Raw genomic sequence first — 27,743 nt, forward strand, 5'->3', positions numbered from 1 at the left:
TGATTGTCATAGGACCTTTTTCATGTTCATTTGATTCAATCATCGAGTTGTTCAGATTTTTTTTTCCTCTTTTAAGTATACTCTTTTTTGGGTGCTACTTTTATTTTCCAAACTTACATTCAGTTATCGAATGATTGTTATTTTTTTCAGTCTCCATTTTTACATCTCCACTGTCTCTTTATTCTCTCCCATATTAGAACTTTGGTGAAGCTGACTAAAGATATAATGAGTGTTCATCGTGTTCAATATGAATGGCATGAGTTTTTTCCTAAGGGTATTTAGCTAACTAATAGTTCATGATTATCCTTTATTTTTACTCTTTTGTGGAGCCATACTAAATTCTTACTTGTCAATGCAGCTAAACTCAACATTGGTGTTATTGTTGCACTTTGGGCACCTATAATATTGGTTTGTTTTGCTGTTCTATTTCCTTTTTTTTTTTTTGCTTTAGAGTATCTCTTAGCTCTTGTTCAGTTTATGTAGGTTGAGAAGTTCATATGTATATATATAAATATATAGCCTTGAGAGGTATCTCATGAGTAGGTGACTTCTATGCAGATTTATTTTATGGACAATCAGATTTGGCATGCTATTTTCTCAACCATGTGTGGTGTTGTTTCAAGAGATTTTCATCATCTTGAAAAGGTAATAATTTCAATATGTTAATTTTCCTATAACCTTATTGCACACTTCCATACTTCACTGGGATTGACATATCTGCGTGCATGCATCATACCTCATCCTTCATACCTTTTTCTTTCGTGTTATGGCATATAATACCTTAGGGATGATGCTAAATTTGTTGGGCTTCTTGTTTGACCCCATGTTTGAGGAAACTATATGTCTAGGGCTTTGTTAAACCATTAGAGATGGGAGAGATACCATTGGGTATTGTGAATTAGTATAGTCAAAGGCACAGTAGGGGATTTCTAGGTGCCTACATGCCAAGGAAATCACGATGTAAATTTATTTAGGAAATCTATTAAGTTTGATGTATTAAAAAACAATTGTGGAAAGTAAAGATGTGAAGTAAGTAATAAAGTTCAATGCTCACAGATTACTTATCCTTTTAAAAAATTCAAGGTTTATGCCTATACAACATCAAGGCTAACACATTTCCTCATCAAAGCCAAAAATCCACATAACCATTGATGGAACATATCTTACCTTGCATTTTTAATGTATGATATCTATTCTGTCAATCTGGCTTATTATTGAATCCTTTCTATTGAAGCCAATTAGATCCATTTTGGGCTTCTTCTAGTTGCTAAAGAGTATCCAATCTAGTTATTTTTTGTCCAAGTGAAATTTCATGATAGTGTTCCCAAGTGTTTGCCATGCCAGGCCAGGTGAATATACACACTGTCTTTGGAGATGTGTCCGAATTTGGTGGTATTTGGCATTATTTTGTTTCTCTTGTAACTGTATTGTTTGTTGTCTCTCCACTAGTTCCATTACACACATAACCAAGTGTCAAAATTTAGTTTGAGTTGTGGAGATAATCAAAGGTTCTATCATACATTCGATGACACTATACACATATTACTGGTGGATAAAAGTAAAAAAAATGTTTGATCATAGCTTAATGAAATCAGTATGATGGTTGTCACATTTTCCTTCATATTAAAAACTAAAGCTTTAAAGTTTGTGTATTTTGCCAACTTGAATGAATTCTTGGCCCACTTTATGACCAAAATTAAAATTTTAGAAATTATCAGGGAACAATATGTTTGGGTTAGTGACATTCCATCATCTTTATGCATAATTAAGGATTGTGTATTAACTCTTTCATTCCTTCTCATAGATAAGAACTCTAGGCATGTTAAAATCACGATTTCAATCTTTACCTGGAGCCTTCAACACATATTTGGTACCTTCTATAAGACACGGAAAAAGATATTTTCTTTCTCTAAGGTATTGACCAGTAGCACACCTCCATCATTGTTATAGTAGGAAAATCAGAAAAGATCAAAACAAAAATGATAAAGAAAGAATCAACCCCTTTCTACGTAACAAGAATATTTTCACCTAATATCTTGAATTTGGTTTGGGTTTCTTCTTCTTTCCTTATTGGTCTAAAATAATGTGAAATTGACAAAGTGACTGCTAGCATTATGTATCAATAGGCTACTACCATAATCAGGTTTGTACTTTTTGTTTTGATATGCTTATTGGTTTCCGTATAAATATTATTTTTGATTACAGTACCAAAACTTCTTCAAGGCTATAGAATAGACACATTTCTTAAGGTGGATAATCTACTTATATTTTTGGCAAGATTTAAATTTTCTTACTAGATAGAATGGGGGTCTTTAGATTTTATGTAAAACCCTGAGTTTTTTATTCGTATATCGAGAAAAAAATAGTGGAAGATTGAGAAAATCCTAAAAATGAAACTTGGATAAAACTTTAGAATTTTATTTTAGTCATTTATAATGAAATTTGACCTTACCATTGGATTCAAAATGGTCAAAAATATACTTTAGCCTATAAACACGCTCAAATGCGAGTCCGAATAGAAAATTTTCAAAATCCTCATTTTTTCGAGTTGGAATAGGATAAAATAATGACTTTTTGTTAGAGTAAGAATTTTTAAAATTCGATCACACTATTGGATTCGTAACAAAAAATTATAGAAAATATACTATTTACTCGTTATTTTTGAAGCCCAAAAAGTCAAATTATCATAAAAAATGGAAACAACGCTAATTTTTAGGTCCTATCGGGCCGAAAAAGTGAATTTTTGTTATAGATAAAATTTGACCATACCATTAGATTCCAAATAAAAAAATTATACAAAATTGATTATTCACTTGTCACTTTTGGAGTCTAGACGGTCAAGTTATCGTCAAACGAAACAATATGTAAAATATCGATTTTGTCCCGCAACTTATATAAATAATTTTTAAAACAAAAATCACTATTCATATTTTTTCCAAGGCATAAAAACCAGCTAAGAGTTTTTTTAAAAAAATTAATTTTTTTTCCAACTTTCAACCTTACATTCGTTGCGAATGGGTCGCTGTCTACTTTTTATGAAAAAAGGAAAAATATCCGTAACATCGACCTCTACAAAACCTACCTATTTTCTTCTCTTTCTTCTCATTTCATCGAAAAACAGTCGTAGGATATACAGGGGTTTTGCAACTTTGACCCCAAATTTCATTTACTTCGAGGCCAAACTGTCCTCCACCATAGAAAAGAGAAATGATGATAGCATCAAATGTCATGCACATGCTTCAAATCAGTCGCATAGAGATTGGTAGGGACTTTCAATTTCTATTGGTAACCATAGATTGTAAAAATTATATTTAGGATTTTAACAAAAATTTGTTATGTGTTTCAAAAACATAGAATTATTTTCGTTGTTTCAAATTCACACCAGGACCTTCATATTTGATGCGTTTAATTGTATTTTATAACAAATTATATGTGGGTAGGCCATTTCATCGAGTTATTTTCGCTAGTTGGGTTCTATATATTGTTTAGACCCTATTTTGATCCAAGTTTTGTAATTTTTAATTTAATTGATGAAAATAAATTTTAAAGTTTGAAAAATGTTTTAATATTCACTGAACTCAGATTGAGTTGATGAATATCAAAAAATGAATATTGTGTTTGCAATATTAAAAATCGTAAAAATCGAAAAAATAAAAAATAAAGGATATGAAACGGTAAAATGTCAAAATCATACCCGAGGGTAGTGTCTGCATTTTACATTATGATGCTATGTGTGGGTTGATGAATGAATATCCAAGATTAATTTACTTTCTGTTGTCATAAGGTAACGTGCATGTTTATTTGTTTTTCTGTATTGTTATTTATTTTAGACCTCGTGGCCAGAGTTGCATGGTAGGAAACTGGATATTCATTCTCAACTCTATAATATTAATTTCTTATTTATTTTCAAAGAAAAATGATATATATATATATAGGGGGCGGTTCGATGGATGTCTCAAAAAACATATGAGAAACTGATGTTTCTTGGACGTCAGATTGATTGAAATCGACGGTGCACACGCTTTCTCACGTCAATTCACTTATTAAAAACGGAGTTTCGAAATTGGCAAATACATCCCTCCGTTTTTATAAATTTCGAACGGACGTCTCCTTCTCTCTTTTCTATTCGACAGAACGAGAGAGTTCAGTCGTTCTCTCTCTCTTTGTCTCCATCGAAATCCTGATAGCCATCGTAGAGATCATCGGCTGCTCGCTCTCTCTCTCTCTCTCTCTCTCTCTCTCTCGATCGAGTCTCGACAGAAAACCAAACCCTGAAAACCCTATTTTCATCTTCGTTTCCACCCTGTATAACTTGTTTAGTGTTGAAAACCAAGAAGCTATTATCCAATTGGGCATGTATCAACACCCTGAACAAACCATAATCATTAGAATAAGCATGGCAGAAGAGGAAGTTGAGATATGAATATAAAAATTAGAAAGAAAATCATTAACGAATTAATAAGAAAACCCACCCTTGAATGTTCATTCAAATTTTGTTCAGAGCCACTCTCTTTACATATCAAAACAACTTCCAAATGTTTTTTTCCTAATATCCGTAAGCCTGTTTTTGTTCTTATTTAAAAACTCAACGAAAATTCAACCCTAGAACAATGGTTTACCATCTAAACTAGCTGGGACCTTTCAAAACAACATCAAATCAAACCTATTCAAAACTTTTTTGCTGCAATATTCGCAAAAGGAAAATGATCTTTGAAGATTCCTTCCTATCCATCAGCTTTTTCTCAGTATATCCATTAAAATAAAAATTCATTAGTAGACTAATTTCTGCTAAAAGAAAAACTGAAACCAGAATCAATTGAAAGTGTGAAAGGGTGTTGATGGGGCCAGGCTAAGGATGATAACTAAGCCTGAGTTGCTTTGGGGTTTTCGGGAGACGAAGATGAAAACAGGGTTTTCGGGGTTTGGTTTTCTGTCGAGACTCGATCGAGAGAGAGAGAGAGAGAGCGAGCAGTGAGCGAGCAGCCGATGATCTCTACGATGGCTCTCAGGATTTCAATGGAGACAAAGAGAGAGAGAACGACTGAACTCTCTCGTTCTGTCGAATAGAAAAGAGAGAAGGAGACGTCCGTTCGAAATTTGTAAAAACGGAGGGATGTATTTACAAATTTCGAAACTCCGTTTTTAATAAGCGAACTGACGTGAGAAAGCGTGTGCACCGTCGATTTCAGTCAATCTGACGTCCGAGAAACATCAGTTTCTCATATGTTTTTTGAGACGTCCGTCGAACCGCCCCCATAAATATATATATGTAGTTATTTTATAAATTGTTAAAGAACTTGTGAATTCCTGAAATGATAGTCTGTCATATCATCCGGAGTAATATACTATCTTGGAATGTACAGTAGGGACAACCAAACTCATACGTGGTATGGGACGTGTATGAGAGTGGAGTCACAACTGGAATTCGAGTTTAGTCCTCTCTATCTTTATTAGTGAACTTGTAATGTAAAATTGATCATATACGAATGGAGTTGTATATTTGAGAATCACATGTACGCCTAATTGGCATAGACAAAGATGATTAGTCAGTGATCACTAACAATTTATAGTAGTAAAATGTTTTGACATATCGGAAAGAGACCAATTGCTTACGGTCACATCAAATAACTAGCCTGAACCTGATAAATGGTCCCGCAAGTGTGATAAACAACAATTAGTCACAAAATCAGGAATTAATACTTTATTATGAAACATCATGTCCCGATTGAGAGCATTCCAGTCGTGAATCCCAGTTCTCTAATTTCACTACTCCACCATTATGTATCTGTTATTTTATTTTGATATATAAAATGAAATGCATGTTTTATGTTTCTATTTGGTCAATTGGATTTGTATAAAAAGAAAACATTATGGTGAGTATCGTCATTGATGTAATATTAATTTTAAAAATGTTTAATTGCTCATCCCTGGTTATATGTACTAGTTAATCGTAATTTATTATGTAAAACTTTGCATGCATTGAAATGATTCAGAATACTCACTCTTTTATGCTAGGATGAGGTTATTGGTAGGAATTGTTTGCGTCCCTATTGGATAACTATTGTTACTCACATTTCATTCTTCATTTTTTTAGTTTCAGATCCAAAGCTTGGCGAGGCAGGTGTAGAGCACGAGTGAGAATTATCTGGTAGGTCAGGTAGACGACCAGAGTCTATTACCTGGTGTGTAATACCCCAGATTTTTAACTCATATCTCGAGAAAATTGAATGGTGAGATTTTGAGGAAAATACCGAAGGAGGGACTTAGAGTAAAATACTCGAATATTATTATGATAAATTTCAAGGAAAATCAACTTCGCCATTAGATTCAAAAGGATTGGAATATATACATTAGCCTGTAAGCAAGTTCGAATTCGAGTTCGGATGAAAAAGTTATAAAATCCTCGAATTTTGCGTTAAGTGGGACCTAAAATAGTGAAATTTCATTAAAACGAGAATCAGAAAAATTTGATGACACCGTTAAGTCCGCAATGAAAAATTATTCAAAATGGAATATTCATTCATCATTTTTCAAGTCCGAATAGTTGAGTTATCGCCAAAATTAAAAAAAATCATGAAAATAAATTAGAACATTACCCTGAAGCCTCTTTAATTAAGAGAAAGTTGGGTTCTTTTTATTTATTTCTCTTCTTCTCCAAAGAATCAAACAACAGTCAATTCCCAACCTAAAGGTTTCGACCGATTCCTATCAAGTTCTAGCGCGAACAAGGCCGAGTTGAACCTCAACGAAGAAGGCAAAGTTGTTAGTCACGACGAGAACTACAACTTCACCATCTTTGGTTGTCCATTCTCGTTCGTTTTCTCCACCCTCCATCAAAAATCATTAGTAGGGGTTTTGACCTTACCTATTTAGAGTTTCACCTAGCTTGAAGAAGAGTGATCCATTGTTGTTGGGGGAAGAAGGACACCTCCATCGAGGGTTTTGCAACTAACCCGATCGTTGGGCCCCGAAATCGTTTTAACCTCGAGTCCTTGCTGCCAACTTTTGATTTTCGAATTAGTTAAGCGTGTCCGACAACCACAACCAAATAAAGGACTTTCAATTTTTAGTAATAACCTTAGATTTCGAAAATATGCATTTAGATTTTGAAACAAAACTTATTGCTTGCATTTAAATCATAGAAAGTTGGTGTTTGATTTCAAATTCATAGTAGAAGTAGATGTTTTGATTATGTTTTATCAAGTTTTAACAACAAACTCGTGGGTGGGTCGAATGATTCGAAGAGTGGAAGAAAAATTCGAAAAAGGGATCAAAAACTCGAAAGTTCGAGTGAGGATTCGGTGCTGTCGACTGGAAGGGTCGGTGCCACCGGCACCTACCGAAGGCATTCTGTCAGTCCCACCAACAAAATCAGGGTTCTGCCACCGATGAACCCAAAGCTCGCGTGAAATTTTATGTTGTCAGCAGGAGGCGTCAGTCCCACCGACACCTGCAAAAGGTCATTATGTCGATCCCAGCGACAGAATCCTGGTTCTGCCACCGACAGTCACTGATAGAAACAGTTCTCATCAGAACTAACTTCTTACTTCTGACTTTTACCTTGACCTCCTCATTACTTATACTTGATTTCTCACCATTTATTTCACTAAAAACATTTAAATAAATGTCTATTTACTTTTAATTTTATAATAAAATTATGGTTTTACCCCCCATTTCAGAATAATGGGAATGATTTCGAGATCCAAATCTCTAAGGATTAAAATCCAAATTTTTGTTTCAAGAACAAAACATAGATTTCGACGTTTTCAGCAAATTTTCAAAATGTAATAACTTTCGCATTATTTTGAATTAGGCTATGAAATTTATATGGTGTCAAATCTCATGATCGAGGCTTTTATTTCAAAAAACTCGTTTTCAATTTTGAAAACTTCAAAAAATTGAGTTTTCAACACTTATCCAAATTTTCACCAGTTTTCCTTATTATTAACAGCTTTGGCCCCGTGCATCGTCGGGACCTCGTTTTAAATAAACCTTGACAGTTTTCGATGGAAAGACTAAAAATAACTTTGAAATGTTGAAAATGAATGGTTTGATTTGAAAAGACGAAAAGTGAGAATGTCTAGAGAATGAAAAAGGGGATGAACGATAAAGTGTCAGAATCACACCCGAGGGGTGATATCTGCATTTTACATTGTATGTTGTATGTATGTTGGTGAAATGATATCCAGGTAATTAATGAAAGGGTTGCATGTTTATTTAAGATTATGTTAGTACATGCGCTGAGTACTATTATTTATTTTTAAGCTAAAGGGGCCACAGTTGCATGGTAGAAACTGGATATCTATTCTCAACCCTGTTCTGTTAATTTCTCTTTTGTTTTAAATGAAAAAATATGATGTATATGTAATTATTTTGTGAGCTGTTAAAGGATCTGTGAATACTTGAAGGGATAGTGCGTCACATCATCTAGAGGGGTACACTATACTTGGATGTACGGTAGGGACCACCAAGCTCATACGTGGTATGGGACGCGTATGAGAGTGGAGTTACAACTAGAATCCGGGTCCATTATTTTCTTATCTTTACTAGTGAACGTGTATTGTAAAGGTGGTCGTATACTAGTGGAGTGTTATTTTGGGAATCACATGCACGCCTAATAAGCATAGACGAAGATGATTAGTCAGTGATTACTATGAATCTAGTAATAGTCAAACGTTCTGACACATCAAAAAGAGACCCATTGCTTACGGTCACGTCAAACGGCCAATCTGAGCCTGATAAATGGTCCCGCAAGCATGGTAAACAGCGACCAGCCACAAAATCAGGAACTACAATGTTATTGAGGAATATCATGTCCCGACTGTGAGCGATCCAGTCGTGAATCCCAATGCTCAAATTCCATTACTCCACCACTTGTACTATGTATCTGTTGTTATATTTTAAATTATAAACTGAAAAACATGTCTATTATTTCAATGTTGTCAACTGTATTTGTATAAAATGAAAAATGTATAATGAGTATAGATGATTGATGCTATGTGTAACTTTTAAATTGTTTAGTTGCTTATCCCTAGCTATATGTACTAGTTGATCCTATTTTATTCTGTAAAACTTTGTATGTATTAAAATGTTCAATATGCTTTACTCGATCATGGTTAGGGAGGGTTATTAGTAGAAATTGGTTGTGGACTTACTAGGTAACTCTCGTTACTCACTATTTCCTTCCTATTTTTTTAGTTTCAGTACTTGCAGTTACTGAGACAGGCGCAGAGTCAGTAATTGATGAATATCTGATCAGTCAGATCGACGATCAGAGTCTATTGCCTAGTGAACACTATGGCCACATCCTTTAGTGTTGTCAGTTTCATCCAAGATGTATGTAGTTTTTGGATTGAGAGTTTAAGCCTATGTTAGAGTGAGAGTATTTTGGTAAGCATGTATATTGTCAAATCTTCCGCACTCTAGAGTCTTCCACTGTTAATTTCCTATATTTGCATCTGTATATATAGGTTTTGTTATATATTGGGTTATCAGGTTTCCGTGTTCCGTAGAATGCTAACATAAACAAAGGGGGCCATGTCCAAATTTTGAGGTGCCACCTAGTACCTTGAAACTTGGCATTGGGTTTTGTGTTAGCGTTTGGCGGGACGCCACATGGTGAGTATTGGGATTATATCCCTTAGCGGCATCAATTAGTTCATGTAGTATTATAGATTTTGGTTTGAGTATTAGGACTTTTGTTAGAGTGATGAGTTTCTATATAATCCTGTATATTAATTTCTTCTTCCGTATTCTAATCTATCGTACATTATTAGATATATATAGATTTCTACTATTGTTATATTTTGTATATATATATATATATGCAGGATGTAATGTATATTGTTTATCAGGTGAAACATATATTTAGTGCATTGGAATGCTAACATAAATAGAGGAAACCATACCGAAATTTTGAGGCATCACCTAGTACCTCAAAATTTGACATGGGGCATTGTGTTAATGTTTCGGGGGTGCCACATTTTACATTTGTGTACCATGAATAATGTAGCTCCTAGAATTTTGAGAAGGCTGAAACAAATTTCTTGGCTATCAGACAATTGAAAAAGTTTTTTAATACTTTCCTCCCAACTGTTAACATAGATCATGACTCTACTTTGATGATTGTAGATATTTGGAGTCAATTAGTCTACCTTATCATTGCTTTATTGGCGGTAGTAGTAATAATTCCTATTTAGGTCCGGAGTTTTTAGTGATGGGAAAACCTTATTTGCATTGCATGTTCACATTTAGCTGGAATTCTTAGTATAAATATGGTGAAGCTAAACCACTTCATTCCTACAGGCTCCAATTGGTCAAGTGGTTGCATCATTGTATTTGCTTACTGAAAATGTAGACAAGAAATCAGGAAACTCCTTGAGTGGAATTTAGAAATCCGGCCCAAATCCCTTAGCACATCTTGTCTTTGTAATTTGTAGGTTCTTCTATTGTTTTGTGAGCTTACCTTTATCTTCCTTTGGGAGCTTCTCTCATTTATTATACTTAATTTTATGTTACAAATGATTAATAAAATAATACCGTTTCCCAGTTTGAAAAGGTATTTGGCCTACATAGATTACTAATAGGGTCTTAGATCAACTAGAAATTGATTTTTATACTAAAAACAGATCATCATCATCATCGAAGCCTTATCCCAAAGTTTTCGAGTCAGTTGAATGAATCTTGTTCCTCCATTTAATTATGTTCAAAGCTACATCTTTTGTTATTGAAAGTGTGTTCGATGATTGATATATCACCTGAATAAGTGAATGATCCTTCGCAAGAATTAGGAGATATTTGTAATACCCCGAGTTTTTAACTCGTATCTCAAAGTAACCAAATGGTAATATTTTGAGAAAAATTCCGAATGAGGGACTTAGAGTAAAATACTCAGATATTGTTATGTTCATTTTCAATAAAAACCGACTTCGCCATTAGATTCAAAAAGGTTGAAATATATACTTTAGCCTATAAGCAAGTTCGAATTCGAGTTCGGATGAAAAAGTTATAAAATCCTCGAATTTCGCGTTGAATGGGACGTAAAATAGTAAAATTTTGTTAGAGAAATAATCAAGAAAATTCGATGTTACCATTAGGTTTATAATTAAAAATTATTCAAAATAAAATACTCATTTGTCATTTTCCGAGTCCGAATGATCAGGTTACCATCGAAAATAGAAACTAAAGAAAAATACCCAAAATACCTTCCAACTATTTATAAAAGAACTAAACCCTTCTTTTATTTCATTTCCTTCTCTCTAACTCACAAAGAAGCAACCCATTTTCCAACCCAAGGGTTTCGACCCATTCTCGATGAGATCCCTCGCAACCAAGTCTACGTTGATCGTTAACGAAAAAGGAAAAATCGACGGCATCAACGAGCTCCATGTTCTCTTCCCATTCAACCTTTATTTCCTTTTCTTTCTCTTGGTCCCTCACCAAAATCAGCAAGTAGGTTTCAATACTAGCCATTCGGAGTCTCATCTAATTAGGTGAGGAGCCGTTCTTCATCGTGAAAAGAGGAAGAACACTTTCATTGAGGGTTTCGCAATCAAATGAATCGTTGGCACCCAAGTTCACCCAATCTCAAAATTCCACACCATCGATCCTTGATTTCCAAGCTAGTCTATCGGGTCCAACAACCACAACTTTGTAAAGGACTCTTAATTCTTATCAATAGTCGTAGATTTCGAAAAAGTGCATTTAGATTTTTAACAAAACTTATTGTTTGTTTTTAAATCGTAGAATATTGCTTCGTTCATTTCCAAAATCACGTCAAGACTCTCATGTTTTGATGTATTTTCATATTATGTTAATGTTAATTCGTGGGTGGGTTAGTAGAATTAAATAACGAGTGAAAAATCCGAAAGAACGATGAAAAATCGAAAATTTACGAGTTTCAAGTTTCTAACGGTGCCACCATGATCCACCGTGCTTGAAATTTTTTTAAAGAAATAACTCCTTGTTTTTATATTGAAATCCCCTTTAATTGTACATGCATTCAACCTTTTATTTCATTAAAAATATTTAAGTAAATTTACTTTCCATTTACTTTAAGTTCTTTAATGAAATTAATGTTTTACCTCTCGTTTCGGAATAATAAAAATGATTTAAAAAATGATTAAAATCCAAATTTTGGTTTCAAGAACAAAACGTAAATTTTGACGTTTCGTCAGATTTTCAAAATTAAATATCTTTTGTGATACTTTGAATTAAGCAATATAATTTGTATGATGTCGAATCTAGTGTTAAAGACTTTCAATTACAAAAACCCGTTTTCAATTTTAAGAACTTTGAAAAATTGAGTTTTCGACACTTAGCTAAATTTTCATTAGCTTTCTCAATTTTGGCAGTTTAACTTCGCGAACTTATTGGGACCCCATTTAACTAAAATTTGGTAGTTTTTCGATTGAATGATCAAAATAAATTTGAAAACTTTGAATAAAAAGGTTTGATTTGAAAAGTTGAAAAGTGAAAATACCGACAATATGGGATGTCACACTTGTGCACGTGCCGAACTGGGCCCGTGATCAGTTAGGATAGCGATGTGGTAGCAATGCTACATATGGCAAGCTCCATGAGCTGACATGTGGTTGCGGGGTAGGAAAACGACCAGAGGATGATGTCTGCATTTTATATTATATGTTGTATATAGTTGATGAAGGGATATCTAAGAATAATGATTGGTTGTATGTTTATTTAAATTCTGTTAGCGCAAGGCGCTTAGTTATGTTTATGTTCAGTTATTTATTTTAGGCCGCGTGGCCACAGTAGCATGGTAGGAAACTAGATATCCATTCTCAACTTTGTATTGTTAATTTCTTTTTTATTTTCAAAGAAAAATTATATAAATGATATATACATATATAGTTATTTTGTAAGTTGTTAAAGAGTCTGTAAATGCTTGAAGAGATAGTGCGTCATATCATCTGGAGTGTTGTACTATCATAGGATGTACGATAGGGACAACTAAGCTCATACGTGATATGGGACACGTATGAGAGTAAAGTCATAACTAGAATCCAGGTCTATTCCTGAAAGCGCCCTCGATCCGCGGGGTGCGCAGATCCGCTTTTGACCCTTGAGGTTTGGGAGTCGCCACCTAGTTATTGTGGTCTAGGAACCAAACTGACTCTAAAATGGATAAAAAGGAACTAATCTACTATAGAAATTTGAATCCGGAGATCATGTTACGGGGTTGGAAGGTGTTAGGCACCAACCCCGCCCGGCCAATGCCGGTCTCTACTTATTCCAAATATAACTACATCGCTAATGATAAAATCTAGATTAAAAAATAATAAAAAACCTTACCTTCGATCTGCAAAAGTACTATTCCCTCAGATCTGAAAAACAGTTCTTTGTACCGTACTCCTTGCTTCGTTTTGTCTCCGGATCTGATTTCTGATCTCCGAGATAAGGTGTCTCCTTCTTGGATCTGGATGCTTTGAATTTGTGATGGATTTTTGGGGTGTTTTTGAAAGGTTTCTAGGTGTTTTTTAGGCTAAAATTGGAGTAGGGGTGTTAGGGAAGGAGTTGGGACTCCAAAATTAGGGTTTTGGGGAGGTTGGGGAGGCTTCTTCACCTACTTTTCCTAGGGTTTTTTCTTTGATACGAAAATAGGGTGTGGAGGCTCCTATTTATAAAGTTTTTAGAAGCATTTAGGGTTTGATTAGGGTTTCTTTTTAGGGTTTCAATTAGGGTTTTGACTTAGTCTTTAGGGTTTTAGGGTTTTGACTTTAGTCTTATGAGATTGACTTGATTAGTTTAGATTAGGGTTTGGATTTAGGGTTTTGACCTTAGTCTTATGAGATTGACTTGATTAGTTTAGATTAGGGTTTTGATTTAGGGTTTTGACCTTAGTCTTATGAGATTGACTCGATTAGTACCTTGACTTCAGTCTTGCTTGATTGACTTTAATTTTGACTTCAGTCTCACTTGATTGACTTTAATACCTTGACTTCAGTCTTGCTTGATTTACTTTTAATTTTTGGAGAACCCCCTTCTATTATATCTTTAATTCTTTGAACCCCCAAATGGAGGGGTCCTTAAAGAAATATCCCACAAACCCTCAACAATTTTGCCTGAGAGTCCAATTAATCGATTTTTTAGGTTCAACTTTTTAAATTAATTTCATTAATGTTTCACTTTAATTATTTAATGTTTTATTTATTAATTTCGAATTTTTTAATTATGAAAATTGTGAAATTACCGTTTTGCCCTCGGAGAGGATTTTTTACGTTTTAAGTCGTTTTTCAATGTTCCAGGATGTTTTGGAATCAGTTTTTCGTAAGGAATTCAATGGGAATGTTGGTTTTTGTCATTTATGAAGTTTTTATATGAAATGATCGTGAACTTTATGAGGGGTATTTTCGTAATTTTGTCAAATTTTGTGAAAATTGGCGAAGTGGTTTACTTGGTTTCGATTTATTGTTTTATGTGTTTGAGTGGGTTTTCCTAAGCGTAATGCAGGCTCTAGAGTTGTTTTGATGTTAGGGGTATTTTGATAATTTAGTGATTTTTATCGTGAAGCTTCTTTTTTATTTGCAAGATGATGATTTCTATGTTTCTGGGGTAGTATTTTCCTAGCGTAGCGTGGTTTCTAAGTTTTGTCAGTTCGAGATACCTCATCCGGATTTCTGAAACATATCTGGTAACAAAATCAAGCATTGGAATAGACATCCATCATTGGGAACCTTTGCGATTGGGTCGACGACTTGATTAATCAGGCGGATGCAAAAATGGGATGTCTACAGATGCCCCTCTTTGGCAGAGGGTTGAAGCAAACTAGATAGCAAATCTATTTTGGTAGATAGTGCGATATCCGAATGCCAAAGCTAGTGACAGTTCATTTTGCAGCCTGATTTAGCAATTCGTCGAGGTGTTCGGATCCTTGAGGGTAAAACTCTCCCCGAATTAAAAGGTTGTCAGGTCCTCGAGCGAGAGCTCTCACTGATGGCGTCAGATCCTTGAATTTTAAAGAATTCTCCCTGACTAAAAGAACAAGTGTGCAAGTGTGTGCACTGTGTGAAACTGAGTAAAATCTGAGCATAAACTAAGCATAACTGAGCATAAATTGAGCATAAAAAAATTGAATGTCTTACTTTACCTATCATGGGTGAAAGAGTAATAAACAATTTTTTTTTGGAAAGTTTTACTCTACCTACTCGGGGTGAAAGAGTAATGAACTATTTTTTCTAGGAATCCTACTCTACCTACTCGGGGTGAAAGAGTAATGAATTCTTTTTCGGGAGTTCTACTCTACCTACTCGGGGTGAAGAGTAATGAACTATTTTTTCTGGGAGTTTTACTCTACCTACTCGGGGTGAAGAGTAATGAACTATTTTCGGGAGTTCTACTCTACCTACTCTACTCGGGGTGAAAGAGTAATGAACTATTTTTTCTAGGAATCCTACTCTACCTACTCGGGGTGAAAGAGTAATGAATTCTTTTTCGGGAGTTCTACTCTACCTACTCGGGGTGAAAGAGTAATGAACTATTTTTTTCTGGAGTTTTACTCTACCTACTGGGGTGAAAGAGTAATGAACTATTTTCGGGAGTTCTACTCTACCTACTCGGGGTGAAAGAGTAATGAACTATTTTTTCTGGGAGTTTTACTCTACCTACTCGGGGTGAAAGAGTAATGAACTATTTTCGGGAGTTCTACTCTACCTACTCGGGGTGAAAGAGTAATGAACTATTTTCGGGAGTTCTACTCTACCTACTCGGGGTGAAAGAGTAATGAACTATTTTCGGGAGTTCTACTCTACCTACTCAGGGTGAAAAAGTAATGAACTATTTTTTCTGGGAGTTCTACTCTACCTACTCGGGGTGAAAGAGTAATGAATTCTTTTTCGGGAGTTCTACTCTACCTACTCGGGGTGAAAGAGTAATGAACTATTTTTTCTGGGGTTCTACTCTACATACTCGGGGTGAAAGAGTAATGAACTATCTAAGTATAATCTGAGAAAACCCTCGGCGATATCTGACTAAGCATAATCCGAGAAAGCCCTCGGTGGCAACTGGCTGAGCATAATCTGAGCAAAATCCAAGATAACCCTTGGCGGAAACTGAGCAAAATCCAAGATAACCCTTGGTGGAAACTGAGCAAAATCCAAGATAACCCTTGGCGGAAACTGAGCAAAATCCAAGATAACCCTTGGCGGAGACTGAGCAAAATCCAAGATAACCCTTGGCGGCATCTGAGCAAAATCCAAGATAACCCTTGGCGGAGACTGAGCAAAATCCAAGATAACCCTTGGCGGCATCTGAGCAAAATCCAAGACAACCCTTGGCGGAGACTGAGCAAAATCCAAGATAACCCTTGGCGGAGACTGAGCAAAATCCAAGATAACCCTTGGCGGTATCTGAGCATAATTGGCGAAGGAATGAAGGACTTTTGGGAAAGAATGAATGAATTTGGAAAAGACTGATCAGAGTGAATTGAATAAATCTGGAAGATACTGAATCTGGAAGAGAAATGATCGAATCCAAGAATGATTGGATCTGGGAATACCATATTAGTTGATCTCTGGACACAGTCAAATGTGAGATCCGACGTGCTTTTGTTTGAACCTCAAGGATTTATCCAAAAGTTTTATGAATTTAAACCTGAGTTTTTATTTCTTTTGAACCTCAAGAGTTTTTTGAAGAACTGTTATCAAGAAGGTAACCTTAAGTTTGAGATTTTTAGGATTAACATTGCTCCAAAAACAAAATGTCCCTAGTTTGACAATAAACATGGCATTGAAAATAATTGAACACATCATTAAAAAATGCCCCTGGTATAAGGAGGGAAAAGAAGAGAGAAAATGCCCCTTGTATGAAGGTTTGAAATAATTGATTACCACAAGCGCAATAAAGACTCAACTTTTAATTTTGATTAGTTTTATTGAAGGTTTTGAGTCAGGCTCAAGAGTACAAAATTATTTCCTTTTGAGACTCATCATAGAATTCACCATTCTCTCCATTGGTTCACTTGGGGAAGTAAGAATTTTCAGATCGATCGTAGACGAGATACTTGTGGCTTCTGAATCTATGCTTGGTTTAAGCTGAGTATTGAACTTGATTATTCGGATTTCTGGTGTTTCAGCTCGAACTGCTCTCAGCTTGGGATTTTCTTCTGTTTTTTTTTTTTTTATTGCTCTAACTTTTGCTTAGATCGCCTTTTCAGGTTTTCAATCTATCGAGCTTGCTCTAACTTTTGCCTAGATCGCCTTTTCAGGTTTTCAATCTAGCGAGCTTGCTCTAACTTTTGCCTAGATCGCCTTTTCAGGTTTTCAATCTAGCGAGCTTTTTCTTTTTTCTTGGCTCTGATTGTTGCCAAAGTTGTCCTTTTAGATTTTCAACTTTGCTAGATTGCCTTAATTTTTGCCTAAGTCGCCCTTTTCGGGTTTTCAACTTAGCAGGCTTCATCATTTTTTTTTTATCTTTTTTTTTTTTCTCTGACCTTCTAGAATTACTGTTTGATCATGTTCTACTACCCTCCTTGACCTTTTCACACGGTACTTAGGAGGACTTTTATAGGTAGGTTTGGGACTGGGCATAAAATGAAAGGGATTTTGAGGCTCAAAAACCCAAATGCCCCTTGTGTGGCATTTCATTTAAACTTTTTCTTGAATTTTCTTCCCCATTCTTTTGAATTTTTTCTTTTTAGATTTTTTCTTCATCGGGGAAATCTATTTTTTTTATTATTTTGGTGTGGTCGGGCCTGAAGTAACTTCTCAGGTTGCCTACGTACCCCAAACTTTTGGGATCAGACCAAAACGTAGTTCGGATTTTTCCCTCCCCTAGGTTAGGTGATCAGGCTAAGAAATAAAAGGCACAATTTTTCTCTTTTTGAACAGGCTGCAAAGGGATTGAGAAAGGAGATAAAGAATTAGGTAATAGGAAAATTGATTCGGCCAAAAATGGCCTCCTTAAATGTAGTACCGTTTGATTTGGTCAAGGTTGGTTGGTTCTGGTAACTCGATTCCATCATGATCTTGAAGCCTGACAGCTTTTCCTGGTAGTATCTCCTTGATGACGTACAGACCTCCCCAATTTGGTTTGAACTTCCCTCTAGGGTCAAAGATAGGTGCCCGATTCTCTTTGAGTACTAAATCCCCGACTTGTAAATGACGAACCTTGATCTTTTTATCAAATGCACGGGTAACTCTTCTTTGATAAGCTTGCACGTGATATAGGGCTTTAACTCATTTTCTTCGATCAAGTTTATTTCTTCATACTGTTGACGAACCCAATCTGTTTCTAACAAATGATTTTTCAACAAGACCCTGAGAGACGAAATTTCCATTTCAACTTGCAAGACTGCTTTCATGCCATACATTAAGGAGTAAGGAGTAGCTCCAGTAGAGGATCGAATTAGAGTTCGATATGTCCACAGTTTGAATGATAATTTTTCTGACCAATCTCGATATTATTAACTCACTTTCCTGATGATAGTCTTGATACTCTTACTAACTGCTTCAACCGTTCAATTGATCTGAGGACGGTAGGAGGATGATTTGTGATTCCGGATCTTCAACTTTGAACACGGAGTAATGATTTAAGCTTTGAAGTACGACCTATTATTAGAGATCAGTTCAAAAGGTATCCCCATATCGATTGATAATATGTGATTTGCAACTCAAGATGTAGCAAGGATAGTGCTGATATATTTTATAACATCTTCTTTGATTCCATCGATATAGACGAGTCAATATATAATCCGTGTTAGACAACACCCAAACTTGCACCTAACATATCCTCATAGGCCCACGTGAACAAGTCTTCGAAATTTCTAAGAAAATTCATTATCCCCTTGTGTTCTTCTGGAGATAAGATGGTTTCTATTTGAATCTCTTTAGGAATTTATTTTTGTTCCGAGGTCAATGACCTTTGCTTTCTTGAGCCCGACTCTTATCTTTTTGCTCAGGAGAAAAATCTATCCTTGAAGGCAGATTAGTAGTTAATTCGTTAATGCGCTCGAGGTATTCAAAAATTTCCTTTATCCGATCAATTTCAGATGGGGAAACAGACACCTCTATAGACTCGATGAACTAACTTGACTCAATAAGAAAGAGTAGACTCAAAGGAAGACATGACCTTGCTGGAAAAAAGGACTCGAGCTAACCCAAATGACTCATGAAAACTCAAGACAAGTACCCACACGAGTTTGATTAGGACTGAGAACTGAGATATTGCTTATAACCGATAAGATTGAAGCACTATGATCTTCAAAGAACAATTGGATGATGTTGAGAAATTTTGAGGTCATTTCTGACTGTTGATTTGATATTGACGTTTATTCTAACTGACCGGATTTACAACCCTAGCTAGATGATAGACGATTGAGCTTAGATACAATGATAACCCTTAAAACCTCTTTGAAGGTGAATTTAACCAATTTCAGTGTCACCCCCTTGATAACATTTGAAATGAACCTTGAGATTTTATTGAATTTTGTGCACCAATCCATTAAAAAGTTCATCCATTTAATGATTATTCAGAAGAAAAATAATTTTATGTTGCACTCTTGAAAAATATTGGAAAATAATGTTTTTATTTCATAAATCTGATTATATTTTTGCAACATTTTTTTGGTAGTTTTCCAAGGTCCATAAAAACTTTTCATGCAAAAATAGATCTTTTGCAAATTATTTTTCCTTCTTTTTCTTTTCTTTTGGAAAACATTTTCTTCTGAAAAATATTTTTTCTCTGAAAAATAGTTTTTTTTTTGGAAAGTATCTTCTCTTGGAAAATCTTGTTTTTATGGAAAATATTTTTTGGAAAACGTTTTTTCTTAGAAAATATTTTTTTTTAGAGAATAACACTTTTTTTGGAAAACACTTCTTTTGGAAAATATTTTTTCTAGAAAATACTTTTCCTTTGTAAACTATTTTTCTTCTTTGAAAATTTGATTTCTATTTCGATTTAAATGGCCCGGTCCATCAAGATTGTTGGATCAAGTTGGGCTGGGTCATTTGCAAGAGATGGATTTTTATTGGGTCGGTGCACCCATTTTGATTTTCAAAAATAACATTTTTTATCCTTGAGGACAATCATACACTTTGATCTCATCATTCACATACATCCATTTCATCATTCACATGCATTCTGATCTCATCATTCACATACATTCATATCAATCACAAAGTCTCATAAGATTCCATTCAATGAACAACCCGGGAACACCCACGATAAGTTCGAGTCGTGACCTACTGGGAAGGTTTCTAGACTCTAAGGTTACTACGTGCAATGCATTTTTATCTGGCCACCATTGCCCAAGCACACCTATATACCTTTCGATACGTGGTGACTTGGTTTGATATACCGTATAGGTGATAATCTAAAACCTCAATTCACTTCTCTGAAGCCAAAAATAGCCAGTTTGATCTCCAGTTGAGAGGTGGCGCACAATGCTGAGCAAGGGCCCACTTAAATACCTCTCGTCTAGAATAGACGTAGTCTATCCCCCTCGTACAGTAGGGTATAGCGGGGCAAGATCTGCTTAGGCACCGGTTTTGACCAAGAAGTGCAATTGATATACTTAGATTATCTTTTATACCTATGGGTACGAGTCAAGGGTTATAGCTTTCATAAATGGTTTGGCATCCCACGAGGGGACCGACCACGTACTAGTACTACGTTGGCAATCGGGACATGTGACTGTGTGGCTTACAAATAGGTCAAAGGCTCCGGTCACTCCAGCCTGGGTGCATCAACATGTCTCTCAGAATCACCTGATCAGACGGTATTGATGCCCCAGTTCGATATACCCTAAGGTACGTGACTGGAGTTGTGGGTTTCATGAATGACGTCGCATCTCCGAAGAGACCGGGCCACGCACTAGTGCCACGTTGGCTAAATGGGACGTGTAAGTGAGTAAAACAGTAAACGTGCATGTGGTGTGTGCAAAACAGGGTGGGGTGTACCCGGGGCCTTTTTCAAACAAATGGGCCCATCGGCTTGATCAAAGCACAACATATATTCAAGCATCAAGTATCCAGAAATCAATAGATCATACCAATCGAATTATCAAAGATTGAATAAATGCATATGACGAGAGCCAGCATAACATATTAAATCAATAGCATCAAACGACGAAGGAAGAACTGATCATGATCAAATATGCATATATCATGGTAAATGATGCATTAAGAAAATGTGCCATGTCAAATGAGAGTAAAATAGTTCAATTAAGTTGAACATCATGACCCAACTTCCAAATATCAACAAAAGTGTGATATGACAAAATTTTACTTGAAAAATTACCACATGAAAATATGGAGAAATTCTATCAATAACACATCACGTGATGCACTAAGGATTCAATTGAGGTAATGCTTTGCTTTAACAATTTCACACAATTTGTTAACTTTTTTTTTTTTTTTTTGAAAAACATGCATGGCAAATCCTTTGAGAACATAGGCTAGTGTGACCAACTCATACGATTTCAAATTTTACTAAGAGTCATTAGGCCACGTGGTCCATCATATTGGTAATCCAATGTCACAAACTTCCAGTTTTAATAGAAACGTTTGGATCTAAACTTCACTTTTTATTTGATCCATTGTTTTGAAAATGGGCGATTACAAAATCAAATTTAAAATCAACACTCAAATAAAAAGAATTTTCTTAAAATACTTTTTTTTTTTTTTAAGTTCTTAGACTTTCACCCTCCATAAGTACATGACATTGAATCACTCTTAAATGTCACGTGACGAGGTCAATGACTCGTAGTAAAAAGAAAATCTTACTAAGCTAGTAAGACTAGCTCATTCAAAAAAAAATTAAAACAGCAAGCTTTATGTGGCTGTCAGCAACACTCACAGGTTTATTATAAAAAAACTTTGCTAGCCAACATGTTGTTGCCAACACCAACACCTCAACTTTCTTTTTAATGTTGCTGGCAGCAACACCAATCACGCCTTCATTCCCTCTTCTTTTTTCTTTTAAAAAGCTTAACAGCACACACGTTTGTTGCTGTTTTTTTTTTTATTTGGCTGCACACACACGTACAAAAGAACAAAAGAAAGGCTTTTCTTTTTATATATGTTGCTGCCAGTAACATGCAACAGCAACACACCTCATTACCTCTTCCATTAGCTACCAACAATATGCACACTCAACATTTTCTTTGTTTTTTTTTTTTGAACAAAAACAGTGAAAGAAAGTGAGTTTTTTCAATGTGCTGAAGGGGCAGCAACTCTCTTCTCCACATCTAGCTTTGATATGTTTAGCAATTCAGTAGAGTTGGTCGAAATAATTCGATCAGGTCCTTGCCAAGCTGCCTCCATTAAATCAAAGATCTCGAAGAACAATTCAAGAATTAAAGAGATAACGTGCAGCGAAGTGTGAACTTAGAAGGCAGAGAGAGAGAGAGAGATCGTTTATTTTTCTTGCTGTCTTCTTTCTCTTTGAGAAGGAGATAGGAAATGTAAAACAATTCTTCTGTTAACAGCACACCATCCACCATAATAAAAGTATTAAGGGTTTGCCCATAAAAAAAAATTGTATTGGGGCACACCACTCTAAAAATTACCAACAGTGGGTTGCTATTAATAGAACCTCAAAATCCTTTTTTTTTTAATTTTTTTTTCTTTCCTCTTTGCTGCCCATAGGCAGCACGACTTGCCTAAAAAAAAAAAATTCTTTTTTTATTTTTTTTTAAAAGGAGAAAAAATAACTAATCACACACTTTTTTTTTTTTAAATCTTAAAAAATTAAGAAAAGAAAATGTTATCTAAGGATCCATTGCACACACTCCTAAAAAAAACAAAATAAAATAGATCTACACCCGTAAAAAAAAAACGTCACGGTCCAACAATCATTATCTTCGATAAAACCAATCATCCTGAAACCCTGCATTATTTAGGATCAACTTAGATGATCTCTTGATTGAATCACAAGAATAATATGTCAAAGCCAAATATTCAACGTCAAAACACATGCTCAATAATCGAACCAAAGATAACAAAGATAAAGATAAAATAATAAATAAACAAATAAACAAACAAAATGAATAAAAAACATTCTAGATTATTTTAGCAATGCTCCTATACTTGGGTTTTTCAAGTTTGATCCTCAATGATCCCCAGTGGAGTCGCCACTGAAAGCGCCCTCGATCCGCGGGGTGCGCAGATCCGCTTTTGACCCTTGAGGTTTGGGAGTCGCCACCTAGTTATTGTGGTCTAGGAACCAAACTGACTCTAAAATGGATAAAAAGGAACTAATCTACTATAGAAATCTGAATCCGGAGATCATGTTACGGGGTTGGAAGGTGTTAGGCACCAACCCCGCCCGGCCAATGCCGGTCTCTACTTATTCCAAATATAACTACATCGCTAATGATAAAATCTAGATTAAAAAATAATAAAAAACCTTACCTTCGATCTGTAAAAGTACTATTCCCTCAGATCTGAAAAACAGTTCTTTGTACCGTACTCCTTGCTTCGTTTTGTCTCCGGATCTGATTTCTGATCTCCGAGATAAGGTGTCTCCTTCTTGGATCTGGATGCTTTGAATTTGTGATGGATTTTTGGGGTGTTTTTGAAAGGTTTCTAGGTGTTTTTTAGGCTAAAATTGGAGTAGGGGTGTTAGGGAAGGAGTTGGGACTCCAAAATTAGGGTTTTGGGGAGGTTGTGGAGGCTTCTTCACCTACTTTTCCTAGGGTTTTTTCTTTGATACGAAAATAGGGTGTGGAGGCTCTTATTTATAAAGTTTTTAGAAGCATTTAGGATTTGATTAGGATTTCTTTTTAGGGTTTCAATTAGGGTTTTGACTTAGTCTTTAGGGTTTTAGGGTTTTGACTTTAGTCTTATGAGATTGACTTGATTAGTTTTAGATTAGGGTTTGGATTTAGGGTTTTGACCTTAGTCTTATGAGATTGACTTGATTAGTTTAGATTAGGGTTTTGATTTAGGGTTTTGACCTTAGTCTTATGAGATTGACTCGATTAGTACCTTGACTTCAGTCTTGCTTGATTGACTTTAATTTTGACTTCAGTCTCACTTGATTGACTTTAATACCTTGACTTCAGTCTTGCTTGATTTACTTTTAATTTTTGGAGAACCCCCTTCTATTATATCTTTAATTCTTTGAACCCCAAATGGAGGGGTCCTTAAAGAAATATCCCACGAACCCTCAACAATTTTGCCTGAGAGTCCAATTAATCGATTTTTTAGGTTCAACTTTTTAAATTAATTTCATTAATGTTTCACTTTAATTATTTAATGTTTTATTTATTAATTTCGAATTTTTTAATTATGAAAATTGTGAAATTACCGTTTTGCCCTCGGAGAGGATTTTTTACGTTTTAAGTCGTTTTTCAATGTTCCAGGATGTTTTGGAATCAGTTTTTCGTAAGGAATTCAATGGGAATGTTGGTTTTTGTCATTTATGAAGTTTTTATATGAAATGATCGTGAACTTTATGAGGGGTATTTTCGTAATTTTGTCAAATTTTGTGAAAATTGGCGAAGTGGTTTACTTGGTTTCGATTTATTGTTTTATGTGTTTGAGTGGGTTTTCCTAAGCGTAATGCAGGCTCTAGAGTTGTTTTGATGTTAGGGGTATTTTGGTAATTTAGTGATTTTTATCGTGAAGCTTCTTTTTTATTTGCAAGATGATGATTTCTATGTTTCTGGGGTCGTATTTTCCTAGCGTAGCGTGGTTTCTAAGTTTTGTCAGTTCGAGATACCTCATCCGGATTTCTGAAACATATCTGGTAACAAAATCAAGCATTGGAATAGACATCCATCATTGGGAACCTTTGCGATTGGGTCGACGACTTGATTAATCAGGCGGATGCAAAAATGGGGTGTCTACAATTCCTTTCTATCTTTACCAGTAAACTTGTATTGTAAAGGTGGTTATGAATAAAATTGTTTGTTTTGGGAATCACATGCAAGCCTGATAGGCATAGATAAAGATGATTGGTTAGTGATCACTAACCATCTAGTAGTAGTCAAACGTTTTGACACATTGAAAAAAGACCCATCGCTTACGGTCATGTCAAACTATCAGCCTAAGCCGGATAAATGGTATCGCAAGTGCGGTAAACAGCAACCAACAACAAAATCAAGAAATAATACTATATTTTAGAATATCATGTCCCGACTAGAAGCAATCCAGTCGTGAATCCCATCTCTCTAATTCTACTACTCCACCATTGTGTATTATGTAGCTGTTGTTTTATTTTACAATATAAATTGAAAAGCATGCCTGTCATTTCAATATTGTCAATTATATTTGTATAAAAATGAAAATACATAGTGAGTACTGATGAGTGATGTTGTGTAACATTGTAAACTATTTAGTTGATCATCCTTGGCTATATGTACCAGTTGATTGTATTTTATGTTGTACATTTTTACATATATTAAAATATTTAGTATGCTTACTCGATCACATTTAGGAAAGATTATTAGTAAGAAGTGGTTGTGGACTTACTAGGTAACCATTATTACTCACTCTTTCCTTCCTATGTTTTTTAGTTTCAGAACTTGTAGTTATCGAGGCAGGCACAGAGTTCCTACTTAGTCAGATCGACGACCAGAGTCCGTTACATAGTAAGCACTAGGGCTACACCCTTCAATGTTGTTAATTTCGTCCAAGATGTATCTAGATTTTGGGGTCGAGTGTTAGGATCATGTTAGAGTAAGAGTATTTTTGTAATCTTGTATATTATTAAACTTCCGCACTTTGATCTACTTACATGTTCGATGTATTTAGTCTTCCGTTGTTATTTCATGTTTGTATTTTTTTTATACAGGATTTGTTGTATATTGGATATTCAGGTTTTCGAGTTTCGTAGAACGCTAACATAAACAAAAGGAGCCATGTCCAATTTTCAAGGTGCCACCTAGTACCTTGATATTTGACCTTGGGATTAGTGTTAATACTTGCTCAACTTAGTAGGACCAATACAAACATGAAATATGATTTCTTTTACTTGTGTGAAGTATTGAATATTGGTTTTAATGCAAAATGTTCATATTCCTTCTCGTTTTCATTGAACTAATGTATTGAAGAGTTCTTCTTTCAACAACATTTCTACTCATTTTGATTTTTCTTGATTGATTCTTAACATTATGTCCTTTGCACTAATCTTCTGGTACTTGAACTTTTTCACATTCTGTTTGTAGATATTTCAAAGGTCCAAAGCTTTTTGTTGATTTGCAAGACTATGATTACTCTTTAGACTTGTGGAGCCTTGGTTGTATGTTTGTTGCCATGGTGAGTCTTTTGTATGCCCATATTCATTGTGAAAGTTGTATTTCATATTATGGCACAGTATGAAAATTAAAACTTCCCCCAGACCAATCCACTGTCTCATATGGTGCATACGCAAGCATCTTTATGCCCTCCAATCTGTGGTACTGTTCTTGGATTAACTTTAACCTAATAATCAACCCGATCAAATGATCATTACCTACCCATATGTGGATTTTCTTTTTTCTTTTTATTTTTTATGTAATGGTCCAAGATGAACTTGTAGAGTTCAGGTTATCCAATGAAGATGTTTTCTCGAGAAAGATTTCTAATTAATGGAGGGATTTCATATAAAAGTAGATTATGAGAGCAAGGTCCTATTTCAATAAGGCTAGCCATTGGATGGTATTTTCATTCACTGCCTAGCTAACACAATTTGAGATGTATTAGTATGCATCCATTCCTTGAAACTGTAAATTTTACATGTATACATTTACTTTCATATATTTGCAAGAAAATATGGGCATATGTGTTTGTACTTGGTCCATGTGTTGGATGCATTTTGGATAGATGTGTACTCATGGCTTGATGAGTCTACTTTAACTCTTTATTTGATTTGAATATGTGTTTCTCTATTGAAAATTACTACTTTAGTAGGAATCGATTTACATTGCAACCTTACGCTCACATATCATATCTTTTACATGATTTTTATGGTATTTGTTTAGATGTTGATTATGTTCCTATGAATTTTTACTGATTGCAGGTAATGCATTATGGTGTTCGTATTTAAGTATGGGAGGACAACAATGTCGAAGGATCACATTTGCGTAGCTGATTTTTTATTTCTTAATTTTATTTTCTTTGTTTACAATGTTAGTGTTTCAATTAGTACTTGGTTTGTCACTATAAGAAATAACCCTTGTATGTTTTGTAATGTAAATGATGTGTTTTTATTCTAATTATGGTGTGATAATTAATTGAATTATAATAAGTAAAATGTGGGGTGCCAATAGCATTTCTTAAGAAATTGAAGTGTGATCAATGAAATCTGAGGTACTAATAACAACTCTTTTTCTTTATATAATTGCAGGTTTCATTTTGAAATGAAAATTTTAATAATTTTTATACAACATTAAAGGCGGTTTTGAACTGTCTAAAATAATATTTATTTTAAAAAAAATTTGTTATTAGGGGCGATTTTCAAACTGCCTGTAAAAATTTAACAACCGCCCATAAATAACATTAGTTAAAGGTGGTTTTAAAATTGCCCTTAAATTGTTATTATTAAAGGTGATTTTCAAATAGTCTCTAAAAATATAAAAACCGCCCTTAAATCATATTATTTAGAGATAGTTTTACATCCACACTTAATGTACTATTATTAGAGGCAGTTTTCAAACAGGCTCTAAAAATTTAAAATTTGCCTTTAAATCACGTTATTTAGAGGTGGTTTTAAAATCCCCTTTAAATTATTATTATTAGATGTGGTTTTCAAACAACCTCTAAAAATATAAAAACCACCCTTAAATCACATATTTATAGGCAGTT

The 27,743-nt window shown here is 34.8% G+C and overlaps 1 long non-coding RNA gene across 1 annotated transcript; it reads left to right on the forward strand.

Annotated features, from left to right (window-relative positions):
- Window positions 1-557: 557 nt before the first annotated feature.
- LOC147387976 (uncharacterized) lies at window positions 558-27,143 on the forward strand. The gene is made up of 3 exons (XR_015171269.1): window positions 558-645; window positions 25,753-25,835; window positions 26,959-27,143. It is a non-coding gene; the product is annotated as an uncharacterized LOC147387976 (long non-coding RNA).
- The last annotated feature ends 600 nt before the right edge of the window (window positions 27,144-27,743 follow it).

The sequence above is a fragment of the Akebia trifoliata genome, chromosome 13, assembly GCF_017979445.1.
Source record: "Akebia trifoliata isolate Shusen 1 chromosome 13, ASM1797944v1, whole genome shotgun sequence".
Lineage (NCBI taxonomy): Eukaryota > Viridiplantae > Streptophyta > Magnoliopsida > Ranunculales > Lardizabalaceae > Akebia > Akebia trifoliata.